The sequence below is a fragment of the Lynx rufus genome, unplaced genomic scaffold (assembly GCF_022079265.1).
Source record: "Lynx rufus isolate CCGP_SWC_20201006 ecotype Redwood Valley unplaced genomic scaffold, mLynRuf1.p SCAF_3, whole genome shotgun sequence".
Lineage (NCBI taxonomy): Eukaryota > Metazoa > Chordata > Mammalia > Carnivora > Felidae > Lynx > Lynx rufus.
Genome location: NW_025814845.1, coordinates 11,658,797 through 11,683,596, shown reverse-complemented (window position 1 = coordinate 11,683,596; position 24,800 = coordinate 11,658,797). Strand labels below are relative to the sequence as shown.

The following is a 24,800-nucleotide window of genomic DNA, read 5'->3' as shown; positions in this document are numbered from 1 at the left end:
TATGTATATATGTGTACACACACACACACACACACACACACACACAAATAATTTTAGACCAAAAGCAAGGAATTCTCTCTTTATGTCTGTGGTTGTTTGACTGGGTTAGGAAATTGCATTTATAAAAGGCCTTTTGGCCAGAAACGATGTTATGCTCTGGAAAAGAAACTTCTTTCTTCTTTGATGAAGACAATTTTTTTTTTCTTTTCATGGGAACTAAACCATTCTCCAATTCCCCTGGTGGGATATGAATTAATATAGTAGAACAGAGTTTACTCTCAACAGCTGCGACTTGCACCTGTGGTGTATTTTTTAATCCTTTTTCACTGCAGTATGATAGAGAAAAAAGCAGGGGGAAAGGCTTTATGGGACCTTCCAACTGAGATGCTTAATGCATTATTAGGAACAGAAATTCTCAGTGGGATTTACCCATTCCTATTAGGAATTAGGCTTAGAGAATCAAATATGAAAAGTATATAACATTTCCCCAACCTGAGCTGAGATTGGCAGTGGGATCCACACCCGTCATTTTCTGGTTTTTCTCCAATCTGTCATATCAGGGTTCCGCAGATAATTTCATCTCCTGCCTTCTTTGATCCATAGCCTATAGTGCAGAGGTATTTATAGCTCCACACTGGCATTATGTGAGCATCACTGGCCAAGACAGACCACACAATCAGCTTTGCTGTATGCTTGTTCCACATCATTAAGCATTAATGAAGTGATCTCTAATTGTTTCTCATTCCTGGACTCCAGGCTCTTTATTGCTCAGTACTCCTGTATAGCTTTCCTTAGAAGTCAAGTTAACCCTCCCAACTGTCGAGATGGCAGGCTGATGCTTCCCTATGGAGGCAATATCATTAACCTGCTATGAGTTGGAAGGCAAAGGGAGGGGGAAGGATGTTCTTAATCATGGGTATCTAAAAAACATCCTCAGTGTAGCTTTCAGCTGTCAATTCTTTCACCTCTGAATCGCATGTGTTGCCATCCACTTACTTGCAGCTTCGTGTGAAGATCTCCGCCAACTATCAAAACTATCTTAGCATCATTCATTGCTATATGGAGAATTTTTCAGCAATGGATGTGCATAAATGTGTACAATTTCTGGGGAAATGTCTCTAGGAAATAATGTCTATTAAGAGAAAGTTGTTTAGAAACTACAATTATAATGAAAGCAGTCAATTTATACCATCACACACAGATAAGGGTTTTTCATATGCTTTGTGTGCATATTTTGAAAAAAAATGCTTTAGATGCATCTCAGCAAAACAAATCGTCCCCATCAGAAATAGAAATAATGGTCAACTTATACGTGTGTTTTGAGAGAAGAGGAAAGTTTTATTGCTGACTGTTGAAAAAGAAAAGTGAAAGGAGCAAATGCTAATAAAGACTCTCACCACACTTGACAATTTAATAAGTGGAGATTATGAGAATATTATTATCTTAGCAGAGTATTTCATTTCACCCAGAATCTCCCCATAAAGCCCATGTGGCAAATCTAGCTTAGAATTCAGTGCTAACTTTCAAACTGGACAAATATGACCTGAAATCTCCAAACACAGCAAACAGTTCCTGTTGACCAAGTAGTAAAATAAAATTCAGGAAGGGGGAGTGGTGAGTTTGTGAAATTCAACAACCTCAGGAGTTATTAGACAGAAGACTGTTCATTTTTAATGAGGACTGTAGGGTATTTAGGGTACACAAATGAATGTGGTTCTGATTTAAAATATCAGCCACATATTGCATACAAATATTTAAAGGAAGGCCAAGTTGTAGTAAACTTTCTATGCGGTCAGGTTACATCAAAATGCATTCTAAAGGGTTTGATTAATATGACTGCACTGAATCAGAAAAGGAATCGATACTAATTATTTTCCACTTATTTTGAAATATTAGTGTCCTGTATTGAAGCCAAAAGTACCTAAAGAACATATGCTCCTTTAGGTATCCATTCTCATCATTTTGCATCTCTGAGTTTCTGTCTTCCCTTCAGGACCTCCCATAAAAGTGTCAGCCAGCCATATTTTTGCTTAAGCAGATGCATGTGCCTCTTTGACTCAGTTTTCGGCCCTTGTGGCTCCAGGGGTTCAGTGCTTATGGCATTCCCTACAAGAACACGTGTTGGTGGCTGAGATTTCTGCATGCCTGTCACTTCTTTTTGGATTGTACTGCACAGTTGAGTGGGTCTGTCCTTTGAGTGACTGCAGGGACAGGGGCTGGGAGACAGTCAGAAATCAGAGTGACAACTTAGCTCAAACAGATCCTCTTATCACGTCCACTTCAGAGGACAAGTGCCTGCAGCTGCATTTCCACCACATCTGTGGGCTTAAAAGTACATATTTACTTAAAGCCATAGGATTTTCAAATCTGAATAGGAGCTTAGGGCCCCCCTTATTTTTTTTACAGTTGAAGAAAGTGGCACCTACAGAAATGAAGGGGCACTTTTTCCTGGTGAATGTCAGCACTTGGACTTGAACTTGTGCCTACTGATGCTTGGTGCCCCTAGAAACAAGGCTCTTTTTATATTCCCTTAAGATTACATTATTATACCATTGGCCCAGGGCTGTGAGGGACTTGGGTACATCTGTGGTGTGAGTAGAGTTTTCCTCTCTTTTTTGATATAGTCTTCCTACCTCTCACACCACTGAAACTGCCTTACAAATATGAGTAGTTGATTTAGAAAGAAAACTTTAAATGAAAATATAGTTTACTAGTCTAACTCCATTATCCTTTCTGGGAAAGCCATTCAAAGTCTATATCCTGCTTATATTTAATCTCTCAGTGTATGTGGTTAATATAGGATCTCTCAGTATATCTATAAAAAAGGCACTCAATCAATGTATTTCATTTGAATTAATTGTTTCCTTGAATTATTTGGGGATGTGTGTACAAAGGGAAAAGTGGGCTGTCAATTAAACAGATGAGACTGTCCACATCAACAGAATTCAAGTGTATTCATAGTATGGAATAATTCCTCCCATGAAGAAGGTTATGTATACAGTAGACAAGTACTTCCAGCTGTACTGTCTTAGCTATCCACCAATTTACCCTTCCCTGGCCTAGGCAGTATAAAAAGAAAGGTGTTAAGAGGGTGTTAACAATAGGGCTGGAAGGAAGGTTCAATCCATTCCAGATGTGGTAGTTGACACCTTGTCTTAACTTTGTTCTCAGTCTAACACCTCATATATCATTGACAATGGGCCAATCAGGAAACACACCCAAAGATTGAGGTATCATGATTAGGTGCTAATAATTAGGGCTGGAATTCCTTTGACTGAAACAAACATTTTGGTAGTCTGTTTCTCAGAGTTTCACACCAGATCTTTTTTACCTGACTTTGCAATTATACTTTTTAAACCCAATTTTGCAATTACATTCCTTTTATTCTATTGCTCACTCTATTTAGAAAACATGAGTGTGCTTTGTTTTCCTTTTTTCTACCCTATTTGGAAACCACAGGATATGATATTCTGAGCTGTATTGCAGAACCTAATTTATCACTAGGTATGGGTTTAATGCTGCCTTTTTGAAGAACAAGAGAGTAAAAAAGGCAAGTAAGTTTTTAGTTTTATTTTGAAAAGTATTTTAACCCGACAGACTTCTTGAAAGAGCTTCAGAAACCACCAGGGACCACCCTTTAAGAACCACTGAATTAAAAGATATTCTCATTAAACTGATTAATCTCCAAGAGTTTGGAGCATGAATAGAAATAGAAATAGAAATAATAGAAATAGAAATAGCTTTTATCCTTCTCAGGGATAGAAGCTGAGATTTGAAAATGGGTAACATACTGAAAAGGGTGGAGGACATTTCTTATACTGAGAAGAGAAAGACTGAATCAATGGAAGGAAGAAAGCATTTGACTAATGTAGAATAGGTTGTTCTAGAAGACCCAAGCCTCTTCAGGTGTGGCAATGTTACAGCACTTCAATGAGAGAATAGCCTAAGACAGGTACAGATGCTTGAGGTTACATTTGAGTTATACACACATTTACTTACAGATAGTAAATGTCCAACATCTATGACAAAACTATTGTTCTCCAAAACTCACCTCCAGTGTATCTGAGAGGAGCAAGAGTGCACCAGACCATTTAACAAATCAAGATCCCTATCAAAAGAGAAATTAATGAAATCACTTACCTTAGTTAGATGGAGGAACCCTAAACTGAGGTGAGGTTGTAGTTCTACAATCCGATATTCATTTTAGACCTCACTGAGAAGCTGACATTTAAACAAAGACAACACATGAGGAATGCAACTATGCAGCTAGCTGAGTGAAGAAGAGCCAGTGCAAATGTCCCAGAGTCAGGAAAATGCCGGAAATGTTTTAAAAAACTAGGAGGAAACCAGTGTGTCTAAACCAGAGTGGCAGTGGAAAAGAAGTTTAGAGAGTAACAAGATGTCAAATTGTGTAGGGTTTTGTAGAATTTCGGCTTTTACTCTAAGTGAAATGGGGAGCCACTGCAGGGTTTTGAGCAGAGAACTAACACAATCTGATTTATATTTAGAAATAACTACTCTTGACGATTCAGAAATAACAGTGAAGGGAGGGGCAAAGAAGGAAACAAAGACAAAAGTGAAGGGCTACTGTTGAGTCCCCAAGGTGATCTCTCCCGGTTCCTTCCTTCCCTGTGTTAGGCACTGCAATATGCTCCTCTTCAAACTTTACAGGGGAAAACTCATTCATCCCCCTCCTTTCGAATCTGGGGAGTGCTTAGTGACTTACCCGAATAATAAAATGAGATGGAAGTAGCAGAAGGACCTCATAAAAAGCTTCAAACAATTTCTTTTTAAGTTCACTCTTGAGAAATTCCAACTAACAACCTAACCGCCATGCTCTGAGAAACCCAAGCTACATGGAAAATCCATATGCAGATGGTCCAGTTGACAAGTCCACCTGAGCTTCAGTAAACAGCAGTATCAATAGCCAGCCAAGCGAGTAAACCATCCTGGACATCTAGTCTCATGTATCATCTGACTATAAATGCATGAAAGACCTCAAGTAAGAACCATTCAGTGGAGACTTCTCAAACCCTAACATAATGGAGAAAAATTAAATATTGGTTTAAACCATAAAGTTTTGGAGTAACTTGAAATAATTTATGCAGCTATACACTATTTCTTAGCGCATAAAGAGGTAGCAGAAGAAGAGTGAGAATAGTCTCAAAACAATTGCTGTAGAGCAAAATGGATCATCTGATTGATTGATGTGTAAGTGGATGGGAAGAAAGCCCAAGAATTAAGGATGACTGCACGATGTTTTACCTGAACACCAGATAGGTAGAAACTGACATCAAGTAAGCTGTTGGATCACTACAGGTGGAGAAAACATAGGTAAGGAACAGGCTTTTGAGCAGAGAAGTCATAAATAAGTGATTTATGAATTTGTTTGGTAAAGTAGGATGGGCAAACAGGAAACATTAAAAACAGAAGATTACAGGAAGACTATTATTAAAATCTATTCATAAGGTAAATCTCTGACCTTCTTAAGAGTCATTTCAGAATGGACGGCAAACAAGAAGAAAATGCGTAAATCGAAGAATATGTCAAAGGAGACGAGGACAAAGTCAAATGTCAAAGAAAGAGTCATATTACTTGGAAAATATGGTCATAGTTTATGAAGTCACACACCAAAGACGATGTCAAGAGTTCTACAGTCAGGGACAGATAAATGGACATTCCCTTAGCAATGATAAATTTGTGAAAGTATATAAAAAATTCTGAATAAACTGTTCTAGTCATAAATGGATACATGAGAAGGGAACACATGTACATATCCGTTTGTGGAAAAAAAACGCCATGGATTATGATTTTCCTGTTTCAAGTGTATGTCAGTGCATTTTTGTGTGTATTTATTTTCTTCCTATATGGCAATGAGATGGAAAGATAGTTTTGATTTTGTTTATTTTCACAAAGAGGGTAAACATGTCATTTTCTGTCTTATTCCAAACTGTTCAGGTTAAATGTTGTGGCTTTATTTGTAACCCAGAGGAGCTTGAACTTTCAAGGAAAATCCGTATCTCAACAGATTTTCAGTATAATTATATTAGTGATCCAAATAGATTTATATAAGCTTCGATTAAATATCAAAAGTGAATATTCTGCATGCACAAACCCCAAGCCCACCTTTGCCCTTCTGACTTAGGAAGAAAATAAATATAAACACTTTTAAAAGATCAATGCCCAAAAGCGTTTTTTAAACAAGGAACAGAGAAAAGGGGTGATTCTTTGTCTTTGCTTTTATAATCTCATCTCTTTGTTATGCTCCCTTGAGAAAAGAACGAACGGATGGGCGTAATATAAGAAGTTGAAGTAGAGTCAATCCATTTTGTCAAACTGCAAGAAGAATCAACACATTTATCTCGCTGCTTGAGATTCAAATGTAGTTAGAAACATAATCCCATTTTTATCATATAAAACTTGATTCACTTCTCACTGCCAGTGTTCAGAGCAGTTATCCAACAGACATGAATGGTGTTGATTTATTTTCCTATACTCTATCTACCCTGAAAGCATAAAATATGGTACTCGCCACTAATTTTTCAGCCCCGTCATCAGTATTTTATACTGGAAATTCAACTTAAGCCTATTAATACATACACATATGAAAAATGTGCTTTAAAATTTTGGGGGTATATGATTTCATTATATTTATGGAGATGCCTAACATTTTACAGTAGTAACTATATGGCAGGAAGCTTTCAAAAAATTGTGTGTGTGCATCATTTCTTTTCATCTTAACAAGAAACTTACAAGGTAGGCATTATTATCCCTATTTTACAGATAAAGAAACTGAGGCCCATTGAGATTAAATAACTTGTCAGTGTTACACAGCAAGTAAATTGCAGAGCAAATATTTAAACCTAAGAAGTCTGGCTATAGAATATATACTCCTAATCACTAGACTGCTTACTTAGGTACATAAGAAGAAGAAAAAGAGTGCTATCAAAGAAACTAAGACTGAGAAAAAACAACATTATGAATTATTGGTGAGATAGAAGAATTTTCTAAGGGCTTATAGAAAAATTTCTTAGCTTGGTGATAGGAAATATCAAATGAATCTGGATTCATGCACATCAGTGGGTGGTGAATAAACAAACTGTGGTACATCCATGCTTTGGAACACTATTCAGTAATAAAAAGGGACAAACTACTGATACATGCAACAACCCATATGAGCCTCAAAGGCATTATACTTAGTGGAAGAAGCCAGTCTCAAGCACATATGCACTGTATGATTCTGTATGGAGGTTAGGAGTAGAAGTAGGGGTTGACTATAAAGATATAGAACATGTAGGATTTGGGGCACCTGGGTGGCTGTGTCAGTTAAGTGACTCTTGATTTCGGCTCAGGTCATGATCACACGGTTCATGAGATCGAGACCTACATTGGTTTCTGTGCTGACACCATGGAGCCTGCTCTCTCTCCCCCTCTCTCTCTCTGCCCTTCTGCTTCCTCAAAATAAATAAGTAAACTTAAAAATATAACATGTGGAATTCTGGGGATGATGGGACTGTTCTAAATCTTGATTATAGTTGTAGTGACACAAATCTACATGCTTAAAAATTTAGTCAATTAATTTTATCAATGTGAACAAGTCGATTTTACTGTATGATAACTTAAAAAATAAGATTTTATTAATCCTCAGGGGGGGGGAAGAAAGGAATCTTGATACAAGACTTGGCCATTCTTAGGGCACCTGGCTGGCTCAGTTGGAAGAGAATAAGACTCTTGATCTCAAGGTTGTGAATTTGAGCCCCATATTGGGGGGATATATATATATATATAACAAAAAGACTTGGCTATTCTACTTAAAACTGTGGATGCTTGATCAAGTTGCTTAAACTCTTATAGTTTCAGTTTTTTTTCCCTTTAATTAGTAAGTAACTAAAAATGCCTAGCAGCATGTTATCAATTGTAAATTTTGTGAGATGCTCAGTACCATGGCTGAATATTAGAAACACTCAATCCATGATTATAAATACTGTTCACGGTCTTGAAAAAAAGTAAAAGTAGCTTCTTTTGCCCTATTTTCAGATGTCTCTATAATAAGGATGTGATGATCTGATCCCAGGAAGGAAGGCTCCTGTAGGAGCCATCAACAAAAGAATCATTCTACAAAATTTCTATTTGGTGATTTTACTACATCCGTGGGAACACTGTCTTCTTGTCACTATCCAAGCCAATGACTCCTCCAAAGAAGCTGTATAGGACATTTTTGAACCATGGAAGCTAAAGAAATGTTAGCCTTTTTTTCCTCATTTTTCTTCAGCCACCTCTACTTCCATTGCCCTGCTTAAACACCAGTCTTCCTTTCTTCAAAGAAGCCCCCCTCTTTTCCTTTCAGCCACCAACTCCACTCTCTTCTGCTCCATGAGGCCCTAGCTTGTCCCTCCCTTGAGTTCTCCGGGTACCTCACTGTCTGAGTAGCTCCTGCTGTTCCATAACCACATACAACCTGGTAATTGACACAGTATATCATATACTCATGCTGTGCTGTGCCAAAGAAAACCCAAGTTCCTTGAAGGCAGGCAGATATAAAACTGAAATATATTACAAAGATGTTGTGTGTCTGGTCTTCTCAGTACTTCATATGCACTGTTTGTTTTTTCTTCAAAACAAGCCTTTTAAATAGGAAACTTTACCCCTATTATGTACAAAAAGAAACAGAGTTAGTCACTATCCCAAGGGGAAGTTACATATGTTGAAGCTGGGATATGAACCTAAATGTGACTCAAAATTCACTCTATTTTATTTACTTTTACACCAAACAAAAATACATTTTTTTCTTTATATCTCACAGGAAATTAAATATATACAAGGTTCATGAATTATCTGTAGGACTTAATTGAACTGAATATTTCCTACCTACATCAGCATTTTTAAAATAATAGCTTCCTGTTTCCTGAGGAAGACGATGATTGACTTTTACCAAATAAAAGTTTCAGGTGGGTAAAAAAAAGGTTTAAAGATGTTTTTACATTCAACTTCCAAATATAAGACTTGTAGTTTTTATTTTCTTATATCTCTTCTTCCTTTTCCCTTCTTCTTTTTTATTATTGTTCTTTCTTCTTCTCCTCCTCCCTCTAACCCTCTTCTTATTCTCCTTCTTCTCTTTTCCTTTCCCTCCTCCTCCCCACTTCCTCCTCTATCTTCTTCTCCTCTTCTTCCCCCACTCTCCCTCTTCTTTTCCTCCTCTTCTTGCTCTGTCTCTCTGCTTCTATCTCTCCCTTTCGTTATTTTTATTTTAAATTAGATGGGCACCATTTTTTAAAGTTAAAAGCATATCTTCTTAAGACACTATTAATATGTATTATGGATGCTATTGAGCAAATCAATAAGCCACATGTGAATAACAGGAACTAATTTTTTGTTTCCTTTTCAAACAACTAGCTATATGGGAAGTTGGCAAAGGAAAAAAGAACAAAGAAAATACATCAAATAATTTATCTTGTAAGCTGATGAAAATGATTAATCGGAAGGCAGTTTCTGATGCTACTGAAATAAGAATTACGAAAGGAATAGAATCTGCAGAAGAGTATATCTCCCCTGCTTTGCTGTGCTGTGGATGCTCAAATGCAGTCCAATTCTAACCCACTGGGGGAAACCTCCTTTCATGGGAGCAGCATGTGAACCAAGAAAACTCAGGACTCTGGTAACAGGACTCAGGAAAATTTATAACTTGGGGTTCAATAGCAAAAGTCCCACATATTGCTGGGCCTCACAGATATATTCCAGATCTGTTAGAAAAATACATTTTTACAACGTATTCTAGAGTCATATGTGAAGTTAACTTTTACTGATAACGCAATATACACCAGCCAATGTGGCTAAGAACTTTACATCCATTGTCATATTCAAATCTCTAATGATCAGGGATGAGTTTCATCATTTGCGTGCAACATGAGAGTAAACTAAGTCACAAAAAGGTTAAGAATTGTGTCAAAACACCTAACCCCCCAGGAAGGGGATAGCAGAAGCCAGACTGTGAGAGAAACCACTGAGCTACCTGTGTTCATAACAACTACATTATATTGCTTCTCCTGAGGAATGGCAGCTCCTGGAACCACTTTCACTGATATTTGATAAAGGAGTCCATATATGTAGTCTACCCTACTGTATAAACATTTGCATTTAGCTGCCAAAATGGGATATTTGCTATGCATTCCCTGAAATTTATTCTGAAAATATAAAAAGCTTTGTTTGATCATTGCTCAAATGCACTCTCAATTATTTTTCAAGCTAGTTTCCTTGGATGGGTATTGATGGGATTTACGCTCACAGAGAAATCCAGCTGACATGCAAACAAAGACAAGGAGAAGGCTTAGCTACAAGCTAGTATCATCCATAATAATTGACCTTGTACTGTGAATTTTAACTGTCAAGCAATTGAATTTCAGACTCTAAGCAAAAGAACAATTGCTACATGGGTATAAGGATACCATTATGAGGTTGCACCGACTTAGGCAAGGAAGAAATCAGGTACTGCACCATCACTGCTTTGGTAGAGATGAAGGTCATCTGCAAAAGTTCACTTATCTGGAGAGAATGCAATTAGAATTCAGGTAATAAACTGGTTCACCAGATACCAAGACAAATGCACTCAGGATTCATTTCAATATATCCATATAGAACAATGATTTCATATATTTTGGAGTCCATAGGTTTATTAAAAGGATAATGATGTTATGGCATCGTCATGGATATAACATATTTTTACATGAGGGAACTAAATCAAGACTGGTGTTTATTTTTACTTGAATTTGTTTTTTTCAGAAAAAAACAAAAAACTTAGTAGATTTCATGAGATGGACAATTGCTTATGGCATCTTTATTGGTATTATTCAAAACTATTCATTAGCAACTGCTATGGGATGATTTGTAATCCCCTAAATTTATATGTTGAACCCCAAGTCCTAGCACCTCAGAATGTGACTCTATTTGGAGAGAGGGTCTTTATTTTTTTTATTTAATTTAATGTCAAATTGGCTTACATACAATACCCAGTGCTCATCCCAACAAGTGACCTCCTCAATGCCCATCACCCACTTTCCCCTCTCCCCCACTCCCATCAACCCTCAGTTTGTTCTCTGTATTTAAGAGTCTCTTATGGTTTGCCTCCCTCCCCCTCTGTAACTATTTTTTCCCCTTCCCTTCCCCCATGGTCTTCTGTTAAGTTTCTCAAGATTCACATATGAGTGAAAACATGATTTCTGTCTTTCTCTGACTGACGTATTTCACTTAGCATAATACCCTCCAGTTCCATCCACGTTGCTGCAACTGGCACAATTTCATTCTTTCTTATTGCTTAAAGTAGTATTGCATTGTATATATAAACCACATCTTCTTTAACCATTCATCAGTTGATGGACATTTAGGTTCTTTCCATAATTTGACTATTGTTGAAAGCACTGCTGTAAACATACGGGTACATATGTCCCTATGCATCAATGCTCCTGTATTCCTTGGGTAAATTCCTAGCAGTGCTATTGCTGGGTCATAGGGTAGTTCTATTTTTAATTATTTGAGGAAACTCCACACTGTTTTCCAGAGTGGCTGCACCAGTTTGTGCATGATTAAGTTAAAATGAGGCCTTTACATAAGTGTGCCTTGCTCCAATATGACCAGTGCCTTTATAAGAAGAGGAAACTTGGACATATAAAAAGGTACCAGAGATACACAGAAAAAGACATTTAAGGACACGGTGAGAAAGGGACCATCTGCAAACCAAGAAGAGTTCAAGTCTCAGAAGAAAGCAAACCTGCCAGCGTCTTGATCTTGGACATCTAGCTTCAAGGACTGTGAGAAAATAAAATTCTATTGTTTAAGCCACCCAGTCTGTGGTATTCTGCTATGGCCACTCTAGCAAACTAATATCACAACTAGCCTTTAAGATATTTCGTCACACTGGCTGAAAGTTTCTCCCTATTCATAAGACATCTGAGAGTTTAGTGTTCTTAATATTAGACTCAGGAAGCTAATTCTTTTAACAAAATTGAATATAGGGGCACCTAGTTGGCTCAGTTGGTTAAGCATCTGACTCTGGATTTTGGCTGAGGTCATGATCTCACATTTCATGGGTTTGAGCCCTGTGTTGGGCTCTGGGCTGACAGTGCAGAGCCTGCTTGGGATTCTCTCTCTCTCTCTCTCTCTCTCTCTCTCTCTCTCTCTCTCCCTCTCTCTCTGGCCCTCCCCCACTTGTACTCTCTCTCTTTTTCTCTCAAAATAAATAAATAAACTTTTTAAAAAACTGTCTTTTAAAAAATAATGTAATGTAAAGAAATGGTGTTTTTTAGACTGTTCTCTGCCCTAAAGTCTTAATACATCCTGAACAATAAAAGTGCTCAGTTTAAAATAAAGAGGGGCAGATTAGAGGGGAAAAATGCAATTCCATCCAGGGCATAGTAGATTAGAACTGAAGAGTACAAGGTTCAAATCGCTGCTCTGCCCTTGGAGAAAGTACTTTACCACTTTGTCTGGTTTTCCTTCCAGCTCTAGGACCATTTATGAATATAAATTATCTCCAAAACTGACTATGGAGAGAGAACTAGATGAATGGCAAAGAATATCTGGTTGTTCTTCCACAGTAGCCAAACAGCCTGCACAATTGTGAATCAATTTCTTGCCAAATTTCAATAGACTGAAAGGTAATATCATCTTGCGTCTTCTCTTACCTGTTAGTAACCAAATTATGACAGCCAGTTAACCAAATTGACTGATCTCACTATCAATACTCTTCATGGAACAGACAACAGCCTGATAATAATTTAATTCCGAAAGAATACCTGTTTAGGGGTAGAAAAATCTAGTTAACATTCTAGCATTGCTATACTGGGCTGTTTCAACCTGAACATTAGTAGGAATATATATATATGTATATATATATATATATATATATATATATATATATACATATTCTTTTTTTTTAAGGAAGAGAGAGCATGGGAGGGGCAGAGAGAGAGGACGAGAGAAAATCCCAAGCAGGCTCTGCACTGTCAGCACAGAGCCCTTTGAGAGGCCCGAACTCATGAACCATAATATCCTGACATGAGCCAAAATCAAGGTCAGATGTTTAACCAAATGAGCCACCCAGGTTCCCCAGGAATTTATATTTTTAAAAAGCTTCCCCAGCAACACTGAATATAAAATTTGTAAATTAATGTACTATACTAACTATAAGCTTCGAAAGAACAAAAAACAAGTCTCTCTTTTCATAGTTTTGTCTCTAGTTTCCTGCAAAATCTACAGTACAGAATCAGGAATCAACATATACTGGTTGAATGAATAAATGATTATGATCTTCTGGAAAACACAGGTATTAATACTCATTACACAGATGTTGCAGATTAACAGAGATAAATGACATATATTACTGTGCAGAGAAGGTGCTCAATAAAGGGTAGTTTTGAGATTACCATTCATTCATCTTATTTTATTTTGTTCCCGTTACAGTGTGACCAGTTTGTGAGGCATCAGAGCTACAAAGGTGACAAGACATTTTCCCCAAGTCTACCACAAAGAGACGCACAGTGATTGTATCATACTACAAAAAAATTAGAGTTTCAAAATTCACGTTTTCTTGGCACAGAGTCAATATATTAAACTATTTCTTGGATAGTTCACCATAAGGGAAATCTTAGTTGGCAAAATTAATGAGTTCAAAATCTCAATAGCTGAAATACAAGTGTTTCCGTATGGCCTAGAGGTGGTTTTCTTCCATATATTATTTAGCCATGTCCTTCCTCAGCCATCCTCTAGGGTCTTTCTGTCTCTGTATTCAGCTGGAGGACTGTGGGACATGGAAAGAGAGCCGGAAGAGGACACACCCTCCCTAAACACCTCACTTCGAAAGTGATGCATAACATTTCTGCCCACAGGCCACAGCAAAAGCTGACTGAAGGATCATACCTAGAGGAAAGGGAATCTGGAAAGTGAAGCCCCTCCCTGAGAAACTGCTTTGCAGAGATACCTCCTTGCTGTGCAAATCTGGTGGGCAATTTTAAGCATTTGTGCCAGAGGGGCCCACAATGGGTCAAGCACGGCCTGCCTGAGTCAGGAGAACTGCACAGAAGTGGTAGCACATGGTCTGAGACCAGAATAAAGAATAGGCATTATCCAGTAGATAGGTAAGAATATCCCAGAGGAAGTGAGCAACATGTGCAATGGCCAGCAGGTTAGACACAGAAGATGTTAACAGGAAATAAGGGAGCTTCCATCTTGGTTCTACACTGACTGTGTGATAGTTAATAGTGGATGATGAGTCTGGAGGGACAGCTAAGGAGCTGAAGATGAAGAGCCTAAATGTCATTATAGTAACACCCTATCTTCTCATTCAACTCTCCCTTCCCCTCAGTTTCCATTGATTGGGTCCAGGTCCTCAAAAACAATCATTCTCATTCTTGCTCATTCATGAGGATCATCTGCTTGCTAGACAAGGCCACTAAGAGTGAAATCTTTACTATTCAATGACTGACCTTTTAATTCTCCCAACTGCCTGTGTAGATAAAGCCTGGTCATGTGTCTCAGCCAATTGGCCCTCTATTGAGAAGAGCAGTGCAAGTTTCTCTCATTGACACAGACATGACTTGAACACACCAAGGACATGGGCAAGGGGGCTGTTCATATAGCGACTACTAATTAACTGCCTTTTGAAACGTAGGCAATTCAGTGTATTGTGTCCTGGTATTGTGTTTCCTCATCGATACCCTTCAGCCGAGAGAGTTCAATCCCCAGTGACAGCAATATGTTCATTTATTTTTAATATTCCATGACCTACTCAGGGTTATGGCCTCATTAAAAAACGATTGATGTCTTTGGCATAAGCCTGTGAAGTGTCCTTGTTGTCTGCATTTAAACATGATGAAGAAAGAAAAAAATGAAAAAGGTTGCCCTAGATCTTTCCAAGACTGTAACAAAAACTGACAAGAGTAATTGTTTGCTACTTTGGGGACTTACAAAAATAGATAACCAATCAAATAAGGTCAGTAAATTTTGTTTCTTCTATATGTGGTTGAAAAGGTGTTATTTTTAAAGTTTTAAATAGTTACCATTAATGGGAAAATCTGGCTTCTTATTAAATTGATTTAATTAATTTTCTGTATAATAATAGGATATGAGAATATGTGGAATCTTTTAAAACTTATTTATGTAAATCCCACAGACCATCTTTTCATTGATCTCTCTATAAATACTGTACTGGGGAGACTCATGAATAATGTGCATAAGTCTGCATGGTCCAGACTAAAATTTTAAGTACTGACAGCTGTCAAGAAAATGTGACTATTTGTAGATTGTGTGGAAATTTACAGACAGTTACAGTAAAGATACGACTTTAAACAGAACATATGTTTGCTCTTGTGGTTGTTGATAACTGATATTTAAAATGATGTGTTTCTCCTAAAGCCCTTCTTTGTCCTGTAGAATTTTCTGAATGACACAAGAAAATTACATCCTGCTAAGCATCCTTTTGCTAATACCTCCATTGTATGACAAACTGATTATTTGAAAACTGGATGTCAACATTTGGTGCATATGTTAGCCCAAGCACTGACTAAGTATCCAGTGTATACAAAGAGTGCTTCGGGAGCTGAGATGCAATGATCAACAAGCTAAGATCCCTGACTTTGACACATTCATAGTTTAGCAGGGAAGAGGAGTATGTAAAAATGATTCTACTGAATTTACATAAATGTTAGAAGAAAGATGAACACAAAGCCCTCTGGCAGCAGAGGCAGACAGGAGAATGAAAAGAAATTTGCAAAGGACTTTAGGGTTATATAAATCCAGATTAGAATATCAGACCCTTTACTTCTCTGTTACCTGTGAATGGTGTGATCTTGAGATTCCCATTTTACTTCTCCAATCTCATGGAGATATTTAAAGTACACGATGTTATTAAAAATAATCCAGCAAATGGCTGAAATGATGTCTGACAGAGTATATTTCTCCAAGTGTTTGTTCTTGAAAGGTCTTGAAAGAAAAGTAGAAGTTTACTAGGTAGAGAAGAAAGGAAAGAGGAATATTGTAGGGCAGAGGAAAAAGATGCGAAGGTACAAAGCTGTATGAGATCAGTGACTTAGGGTTCCATTTCCTTTGCTTCAAACAAAAGAGAAAAATAGCAAATTCCTATTTAAGAATAAAATAAGAAAAAATAATGCATGTTGAACACTGCCTAAAAAACTTCATAAAGCTTCAAGTTCAGTACATCCTATTTTACCAACAAAGAAGCTGAGATGCCAATATATGAATTAACTTGCTCTGGATTATTAGACTAAATACCAAAGCCTACAGAACACTGACAGAACCAATTGCTGGCCAGGCTGTGGAGCAACAGAAACTCTAATTCACTGTTTATGGGAATGTAACATGGTACAACCACTCTGGAAACCAGTTTGGCAGTTTCATACTAAATAAACATACTCTTGCTGTATGATCGAGCAATCCTGCTCCTTGATATTTACCCAGATGGGTTGAAAACTTACATTCACACAAAAACATGTACACAAATGTTTATAGTAGCTTTATTCATAACTACCAAAACTTGAAAGCAATGAAAATGTCTTTCAATAGGTGAATGGGGGTAAGGGGGAAACAGTGTCACCTCCAGTGCTGAGTAAAGAAAAGAGCTATCAAAATCTTGTTAAATTAAGTTAAGAGATTAACTTAAATGCATATTACTAAGTGAAAAAAGCCAATTCATGAAAGCTATATACTGTATAATTCCAACTATGACATTCTGGAAAAGGCAGAACTATTGAGACAGCAAAAAGATCAGTGGTTGCCAGAGGTTGCTAGAGTCAGGGGTAAGAATGGTGGACAGATAACAGAAGATGTTTAAGACAGGAAAAATACTCTGTATGAAACCCAATAGTAGATAAATTTCATTGTACATTTGTGCAAACACAAAGAATGTTTAACACTAAGACTGAACAATCATGTAAACAAGGGACTTTGGGTAATTATGATGTGTCAATGTATGTTCGTCATCATCAATTTTAACAAATGTACCACTCTCTTAGGAGCTATTGATAATGGGAAAGGCTGTGTTCATGTGTAGGGGCACAGGGGTATAGGGAACTCTCTGTACCTTCCCCTCAATTTTGCTGTGAACCTAAAACTGCTCTTAAAAAAATAAACTCCTAATAAAAAAATAATAAAATCTAAAATTCATGTCCACTTAATCTTATCTCCAAAACCTATGCTATTTTCATCTCATTAAAACTTGGACTACGATTTAACAATTCTAATTGGCACTGTATTAGGGAGACAATTCCTATCACTCAAAAGTATGAATCCAATATAAAAAATATCTCAGGTCACTTCTTCACCAGATTCCTTGGTAGCTGTCAGTGGGAGATCCTTGTCATTGTCCCCTCACCTCCTCTAACCCCAAGGAGCCCTAAAAGTCTCAATCATGTGTGAGTATATCTCCATACATGTTGGCCAGGCTGGTGTTCAGATTGGCAGTGCCTGCTGGGAGCTCTATGGCCTGGAACACAGCATCCAGCCCAGTGGCCAGATGCCAAGTGACAAGACCACTGGGGGAGGAGATGACTCATTCAACACCTTCTTCAATCAGATGGGTGCTGGAAAGCAAGTGCCCAGGGCAGTTTTTGCAGACCTGAAACCCACAGTCATTGATGAAGTTCACACTGGCACCTACTTCCAGTTCTTCCATCATGAGCAGCTCATCACAAGCAAGGAAGATGCTGCCAATAATGATACCCGAGGACACTACACCATTGGCAAGGAGATCACTGACCTTGTCTTAGAATTCGTAAGCTGGCTGACCAGTGCACAGGTCTTCAGGGTTTCTTGGTTTTCCACAGCTTTGGAGGCGAAACTAGTTCCATGTTCACCTGCCTGATGGAATGTTTCTCTCTCGATTATAGCAAGAAGTTCAACCTGGAGTTCTCCTTTTATCCAACCCCCTATGTTTCCACAGCTGTAGTGGAACCCTACAACTACATCCTGACTACCCACACCACCCTGGAGCACTTTGATTGCACCTTCATGGTAGACAATGAGACCATCTATGACATCTGTTGTAGAAACCTTGATATTGAACACCCAAACTGTACTAATCTTAACCGCCTAATTAGCCAGATTGTGTCTTCCATTACTGCTTCCTTCAGACACGATGGAGCCCTGAATGTTGATCTGACAGAATTCCAGACCAGCCTGATGCCCGATCCCTGCATCCACTTACCTCTGGCCACATATGCCCTGTCATCTCTGCTGAGAAAGCCTACCATGAACAGCTTACTGCAGCAGAGATCACCAATGCATGCTTTGAGCCAGCTAACCAGATGGCTCCAAATGTGATCCTTGCCATGGTAAATACATGGCTTTCTGCCTGTAGTACCATGCTGATGAGGTTCCCAAAGATGTCAATGCTGCCATTGCCACCATCAAGACCAAGTGTACCATCTAGTTTGTGGACTGGTGCCCCACTGGCTTCAAAGTTGGCACTAATTACCAGCCTCCAACCGTGTGGTACCCGGTGGAGACCTGGCCAAAGTACAGGCAGCTGTGTGTATGCTGAGCAACACCACAGTCATTGCTGAGGCCAGGGCTCGCCTGGACCACAACTTTGACCTGATGTATGCCAAGCATGCCTGTGTGTACTGGTATGTGGATGAGGGCATGGAGGAAGGAGAGTTTTCTGAGGCCCATGCCTTTGAGAAGGAGTATGAAGAAATTGGAGCAAATAGTGCTGAGAGAGAGGATAAGGGTGAAGAGTATTAACCTGTCTGCTACAATTTTACACTCTGTTGTCCTGGGACTATCTTAGGACTTCTTGGAAGCTGTCCATTGTGGCCCTAACTTGTGAATAAAAGTGATGTTTCTATTTTAAATGTCAAAAAAAAAAAATCTCAGTCAAGTTGGTTGTTGACCGAATTATCCAGCAGTATTTTATTTAATACTTAACAGCAAAGATGTATAATTATCTCTGTATAGAAATTGAGGCTCAGAGAAATAATACTGAAGTCCTTAAGCATAAATGAGAAAACTCAGAAATCTAAAACTTTGGGGTCACCAGCTCACAAGCGGTAGAGTTAAGAATCAAACCCAATTCTATCTGACTCCAAATCCCCATGTCTTTTCCACCACATCTGGATGCCTCTTTTGATTTATAATTTGGCCAAAAAACTATACCTATATAAAATTGACTGCATCTGGACATATCTAACAGTCCCTTGGACTGTTGTCTTGTATATATCACTGAAAATGATCCATAACTCTCTTTCATCAATCTCCTTTTGGGAAGAACTGTATTTAAATAAACTGACCAAAAAATGAAATGGAAGTTCAGAATGATGGGCACTATAAAAACCAGGAAAATTACAAAGTAAAATCCCCCAGCATCATTCCCCTCTGCCTTACATGTGGACTCTGAAGGTCTTTGCCCCCATTCTAGTTTAGTTAAGTCAGAATGTGCTTCTCCAAAGAAACTTTTTTAGCCCAGATGAAATAGTATCCCGAAAAGCTGATAAAACAAATAATCTTTAAACCAGGTAATATCAAAACAGCAGCTCTCAGGCAGTTAATACAAATACAACCACAATCCAGACATTCAGATTTCAAAACAGTTTTTCTCTTTACAAACATACTGATTTCAAATTTAGCAGTAATATCAAAAGTGGGCTTGAAAATAAGATTACATATAATAATATATAATATAATATAACATAAGATAATATATTATATATAATTATATATTAATTAATACTATATCAATGTAGAAATAATATAATTAATTATATAATTAATATATTATATTATATTATATTATATTATATTATATTATATTATATTATATATAATGTACCTATACATATATAAATAAGATTTGTATGTACTATACATAAGAATGATTTATATATAGGCATGCCTGGGTGGCTCAGTCAGTTAAGCCTCAGACTCTTGGTTTCAGCTCAGGTCATGATCTTACAGTTCCTGAGATCAAGCCCCGCATTGGGTGCCCCTCCCCCTGCTCACACTCTCTCTCTCAAAATAAATAAAATATTTATATACAAACATATAAGTATATAATATAGTACATATAATGTACATAGTATATAATATGTGACATATGTTACATCAGATAGATCTTTCTCCTCAGGTCACTTTCAGAAATACAATTTCTGAAATACAAATCACAGTTGTGGCTGTGATGTTGCTGTGGTTAGCCGTATCAGAGATTATGTGAAGAATGAGAGGAATTAGACCCTTGAATGGCTGGGATCCATTTTCCCTATTCAGTTACTGTTCCTATTCAACAGATAACTAACATTAACTAAGCACATTCAATGAGCCAAGTGTAAGAATGTTCATGTATTTTTCTACACAGTCCTTATACCATCCCTAGGAGACCTTGCTAATTTTGTCTCTATGCTGTAGATGACAAAGCTGTAACACTAATAAGTTAAATTACTGCTTATGTTCTTGTAGCTGATATGGAAGAGAGAAGCAGGATTCATAGCCAGGCAATCTGGCTTCAGAGTCTACATTTGATTTCCTCTCCAAGTGCTCATTTAGTGTATACTACATAGTAGATACTGTGCCAATGCTTTCACTACCATTTAATACATTCATTCTTTTACCTCCTGGCCACCTGCATTTGAGACAGCTCAGGTAACTGACCGATCAAACGCATCACTCCTTTTTCTCTCCCCTATCACCTTAGAAAGCTTGGATAAGGAGTGGTCTCTGCAAAACGGGACATGAGGTTGTGGAAAACGCTCTAACGTACTCTAAGAAGTGTCTTGTGCTCCCAAAGTAGCTTTTGGTTAGGGGTGCAAAACAGATAACAAGGCATGCAGCCTTTTGAAGTCCAACCAGATGAAGGAACAATCGATGGCCAGCTGCAGAGCTCAGACCTACAAAACTCCTCCGCCAATTCCCAGTCATCTTCCCAGGGAGCCACATTGTTCTCATCAGCATGCTCCATAAATTTTGCAGGAGGACGCGAGCTGCTGGCTCGAAGCTGACACTGATTGAAAAACCTCGCCCCAGGCCAACGGCTGTAAGAAGAGAACTTTGGGGTCCAGAAGGAAACACCGAGGCTTGTTGTTCAGCAGATTTGTCAGCATTTAGAGATCACAGGAGAGATAGAGAACACCAAGATAAGGCTAATTCCCCCAAGGGGAAATATTGTAGGGCTATAATTTCTTTTTCTTTCTTTCCTTCTTCTTCTTTTCTTTTCCTTTTTTTTTTTTTCTTTTTTGTTACTTTGGTCAAGCAAAAACAAAAATTCAGTATCAGGCAGGTTATTCTTGGTAGTTACAAAAGGATATTAAGGAGATTAGGTCTGCCAGGGTTTTTTTTTTGTTTTTTTTCTCTTTACCTTCCAGTGAACTTTCTCCTTTCTCCCTTCAAGCAATAGAGGGTGACTAGGCTACAGAAACCAGGTTTTGTCTCATTAGAGAGTAGCCGAGGGCTCTCTAAACTCATAAAGCCAGAGAAAGATCACAGATAAAACAAGAGAGGACATTCAGGTGGGGATGACAAGAGAGTGCCGAGAGGGTTATGTTAATAATTACAGTCTGACAGTAGGAATGAGACCCCTATTAAAAAAAAGCTACTCTATGATATCTTAACAGCACTTTCAAAATGTGCATAATAAAGCCAATTTTGAAGTTTCCCACCTCCCTTCCCCAATAAACCTAACAGTTCTCCCCAGGAAGTTATTCAAAGAACAAAAGTAAATACTTTCCTTTTTCAAGCAGAACTGAGTCATTTTTACAACAGGAAGAAAATGAAATAAAACATGCACTATAATGCATCGAGATTGCCTTCTTTAGCATGCTAGAAATTCTGGAGGGCACACGTTTGGATCCATAAGGCAATTTCCCTTGCTAAAAAGCTTACAGTTCACTCTTTCCAAGCTCTCTCTGAATTCGACTCTAACCATTCCAGGTCTTTCCTTTCTATCTCTCCCTTGCTTTTCTATCACATTCCCAGGTATCTGTCAGCGGACAGTTAAGTTGTTTCACGACACTTCACTTTAGTGTTTGTTTGTTCATGCTACAAATTTTCCAACAGACACCTGGGGATGAACACTGGCTGGTAGTAATGTAAAAATGAGAAAAATCGGGTCCTCACTTTGATTAAATCACAGCACTGGAAAAATAGATAGATGCATAAATGTGTAATGACACATTGTGAAGCGTTATAATGTAATGTTTATAAACACATTCCATGAGGTCCAGTGCACCTGGCTTTGAACATTATCCTTTTCACTTATTAAGTACATTGACCTTGGTTAAGTTACTTAAGTTTTCTGAACCGTGATTTCTTCAGTAAAGTGAAGATTAAATGCTCACTTCAAAGGGTTAAAGCAGCAATGAAAATAAATGTGGTGTATAAAATGCTTAATAGTGAATATTCTAGTAATGTGGCACATAATATGTTAGATAAGTGAAGTATTGTGGAGGGGCATGGGAAGGTCTGACATAGCTAAGGCTTCCCACAAGATGTAAAATTGGAGGCTGGGTCTAAAACAGGTATCACAGGCAGAGATGTAAAAGGTAGCTAACGGGACATCCTACAAGTGAAATCCATATACAAGTACACAGAATGACAAGTAATTATTTGTGATTGAAGTGTAGGTTCATACTGGGTGATAGAAGCAAATGAAACTTGAAAAATGAGTTGGGAGAAGACTATGAATGGACTTCTGTTCCGTGCTAAGGAATTTTAATCTCTGAAAATGGGAAATAATTAAAGCTCTATCAGAAGTAATATAAAATCGCAGAAGCCTCCTTTAGAAAGGGAAATGTGGAGCTCAAAGTGCTGTGCAGTCCATGGGTAAGAGTAGGAGGAAGCTGGGGGCAGAAAACCAGTTCAGGGATATAGCAAGAATCTATATATAATATTTAGATATTATATATACATATATATGTGTATATATATATATATAAATTTATATTTTATGTAAGCATGTTTATATTATATAATAATATAGATACAATAAAACCTACATGTATACATTAACATAAAAGCAGTAAAACCTAAAATCGAGCAGTAGTAATAAAAATGAAAATAGTGGGGGTGCCTGTGTGGTTCAGTAGGTTAAGTGTATGACACTTGATTTTGGCTCAGGTCATGATCCCAGGGTTATGGGATCTAGAGCCCTGTGTCAGGCTCTGTGCTGGGCATAAATACCTCTTGGGATTCCCTCTCTCCCTCTCCCTCTCCCTCTCCCTCTGCCCTCTCCCCCAACTCATACATTCTCTCTCTCTCTCTCTCTCAAAATAAATAAACATTTTTAAAAAAGAAAGTAGGGATGGGAGTGAGAGAGAAGAACACAGGAGGGGCGCCTGTGTGGCTCAGTTGGTTAAGCGTCTGACTCTTGGTTTCAGCTCAGGTCATGATCTCAGTTGTGAGACCATGCTTATGTTGGGCTCTGCACTGACAGTGTGGATCCTGCTTGGGATCCTCTCTCCCCCCTCTCTCTCTGCCCCTCCTCTGCTGGTGTGCTCTCTCTCTCTCTCTCTCATAAATAAATAAATAAACAAACAAAAAAACAAACAAGCAAACAAAGTTAAGAAAAAAAGAACAGAGGAACTTTATGACTGACTGAGTGATATAGGTGATTAGGAATGTGGATATGCCAAAGGCATTTCCAAGGCTTATAGCCTGGGAAACTGAATGATTTGTGATACCCTTCATGATTATATATAATTCAAGATAATAGACAGAGGGAGTATGGTCGTTTGGATTATTATTCCCCAATTCTTTATGGTCACCCCATATATGGCCACACCCTTTACAAGGTGACTTTGCAGTCAGTACCTCCCACTGAAGGTAGGTACCTTTCCTTGTTTCACTGATGTTGAGCTTGGCTATGTGATTTACTTTGGCCAATGGAATAGGGATCAAAGTGTCAGTACACCAACTGTAGGCTGAGGCTTTAATAGCTATCGTTTATTTCTGCTCAGACTGATGTATTAATTTTAGGGATGCACTAGGAGAAGTGCACACTCCAGGTCGCTTTCGGTCCAAAAAGAACGAGAAAGCACATGAAGCATACACAAGTCCAATCCATAACCTAGGGAAAATCCCAGTCCAGCCCAGCCAAGCGACAGCCTGAAGCAAGCTTCTCGAACTAACCTGCAAACCCTATAAGCAAGAAAAATAAATAAATTCTTATTGTTATATACCTTTTTTTAATTTGTTTACTTAAAAACATTTCTTTTAATCTTTGTTTTTGAGAGAGAGAGAGACAAACAGAGTGTGAGTGGGGCAGGGGCAGAGACAGAGAGGGAGACATAGAATCCAAAGCAGGCTCCAGGCTCTGAGCTGTCAGCACAGAGCCCGAGGTGGGGCTAAACTCACAAACTGCGAGATCATGACCTAAGCCGAAGTTGGACGCTTAACCAACTGAGCCACCCAGGCACCCCTATACTTTCTTTTTTTTTAGTTGCAGCATGATAATATTATAAAATATTTTATTATAAAATATTGTAAATATTTTTTATCTTATTTTATTTTGTTTTATCTTATTTTATTTTATTATTTTATTTTACTTATGCCTTCTTGAAATAGTGTTTATTCAGCACTATTGTGGCAATAGTCCCCTAACAGACAGAAACAGTGACATTTGAGTATTTGGTTCCAATTTGTTCCCAAGGCCCAACTATCTCTCCACCCTTGGATTTTCTGAGCTGCCACAACAGTACTTCAATTAGTCCTTTTTTTTTTTGTTTTCTGAAGTGGAGTAGTTTCTGTTATTTGTCACCCACTGAATTTTATTAGACTTAAAATTCTGTGAGATATTTTAATCTTAATTATCT

The 24,800-nt window shown here is 37.9% G+C and overlaps 1 pseudogene; it reads left to right on the top strand.

The window, feature by feature from the left end:
• The first annotated feature begins 17,413 nt into the window (after positions 1–17,413).
• Positions 17,414–18,747, top strand: LOC124520959 (tubulin alpha-1C chain-like; annotated as a pseudogene).
• The last annotated feature ends 6,053 nt before the right edge of the window (positions 18,748–24,800 follow it).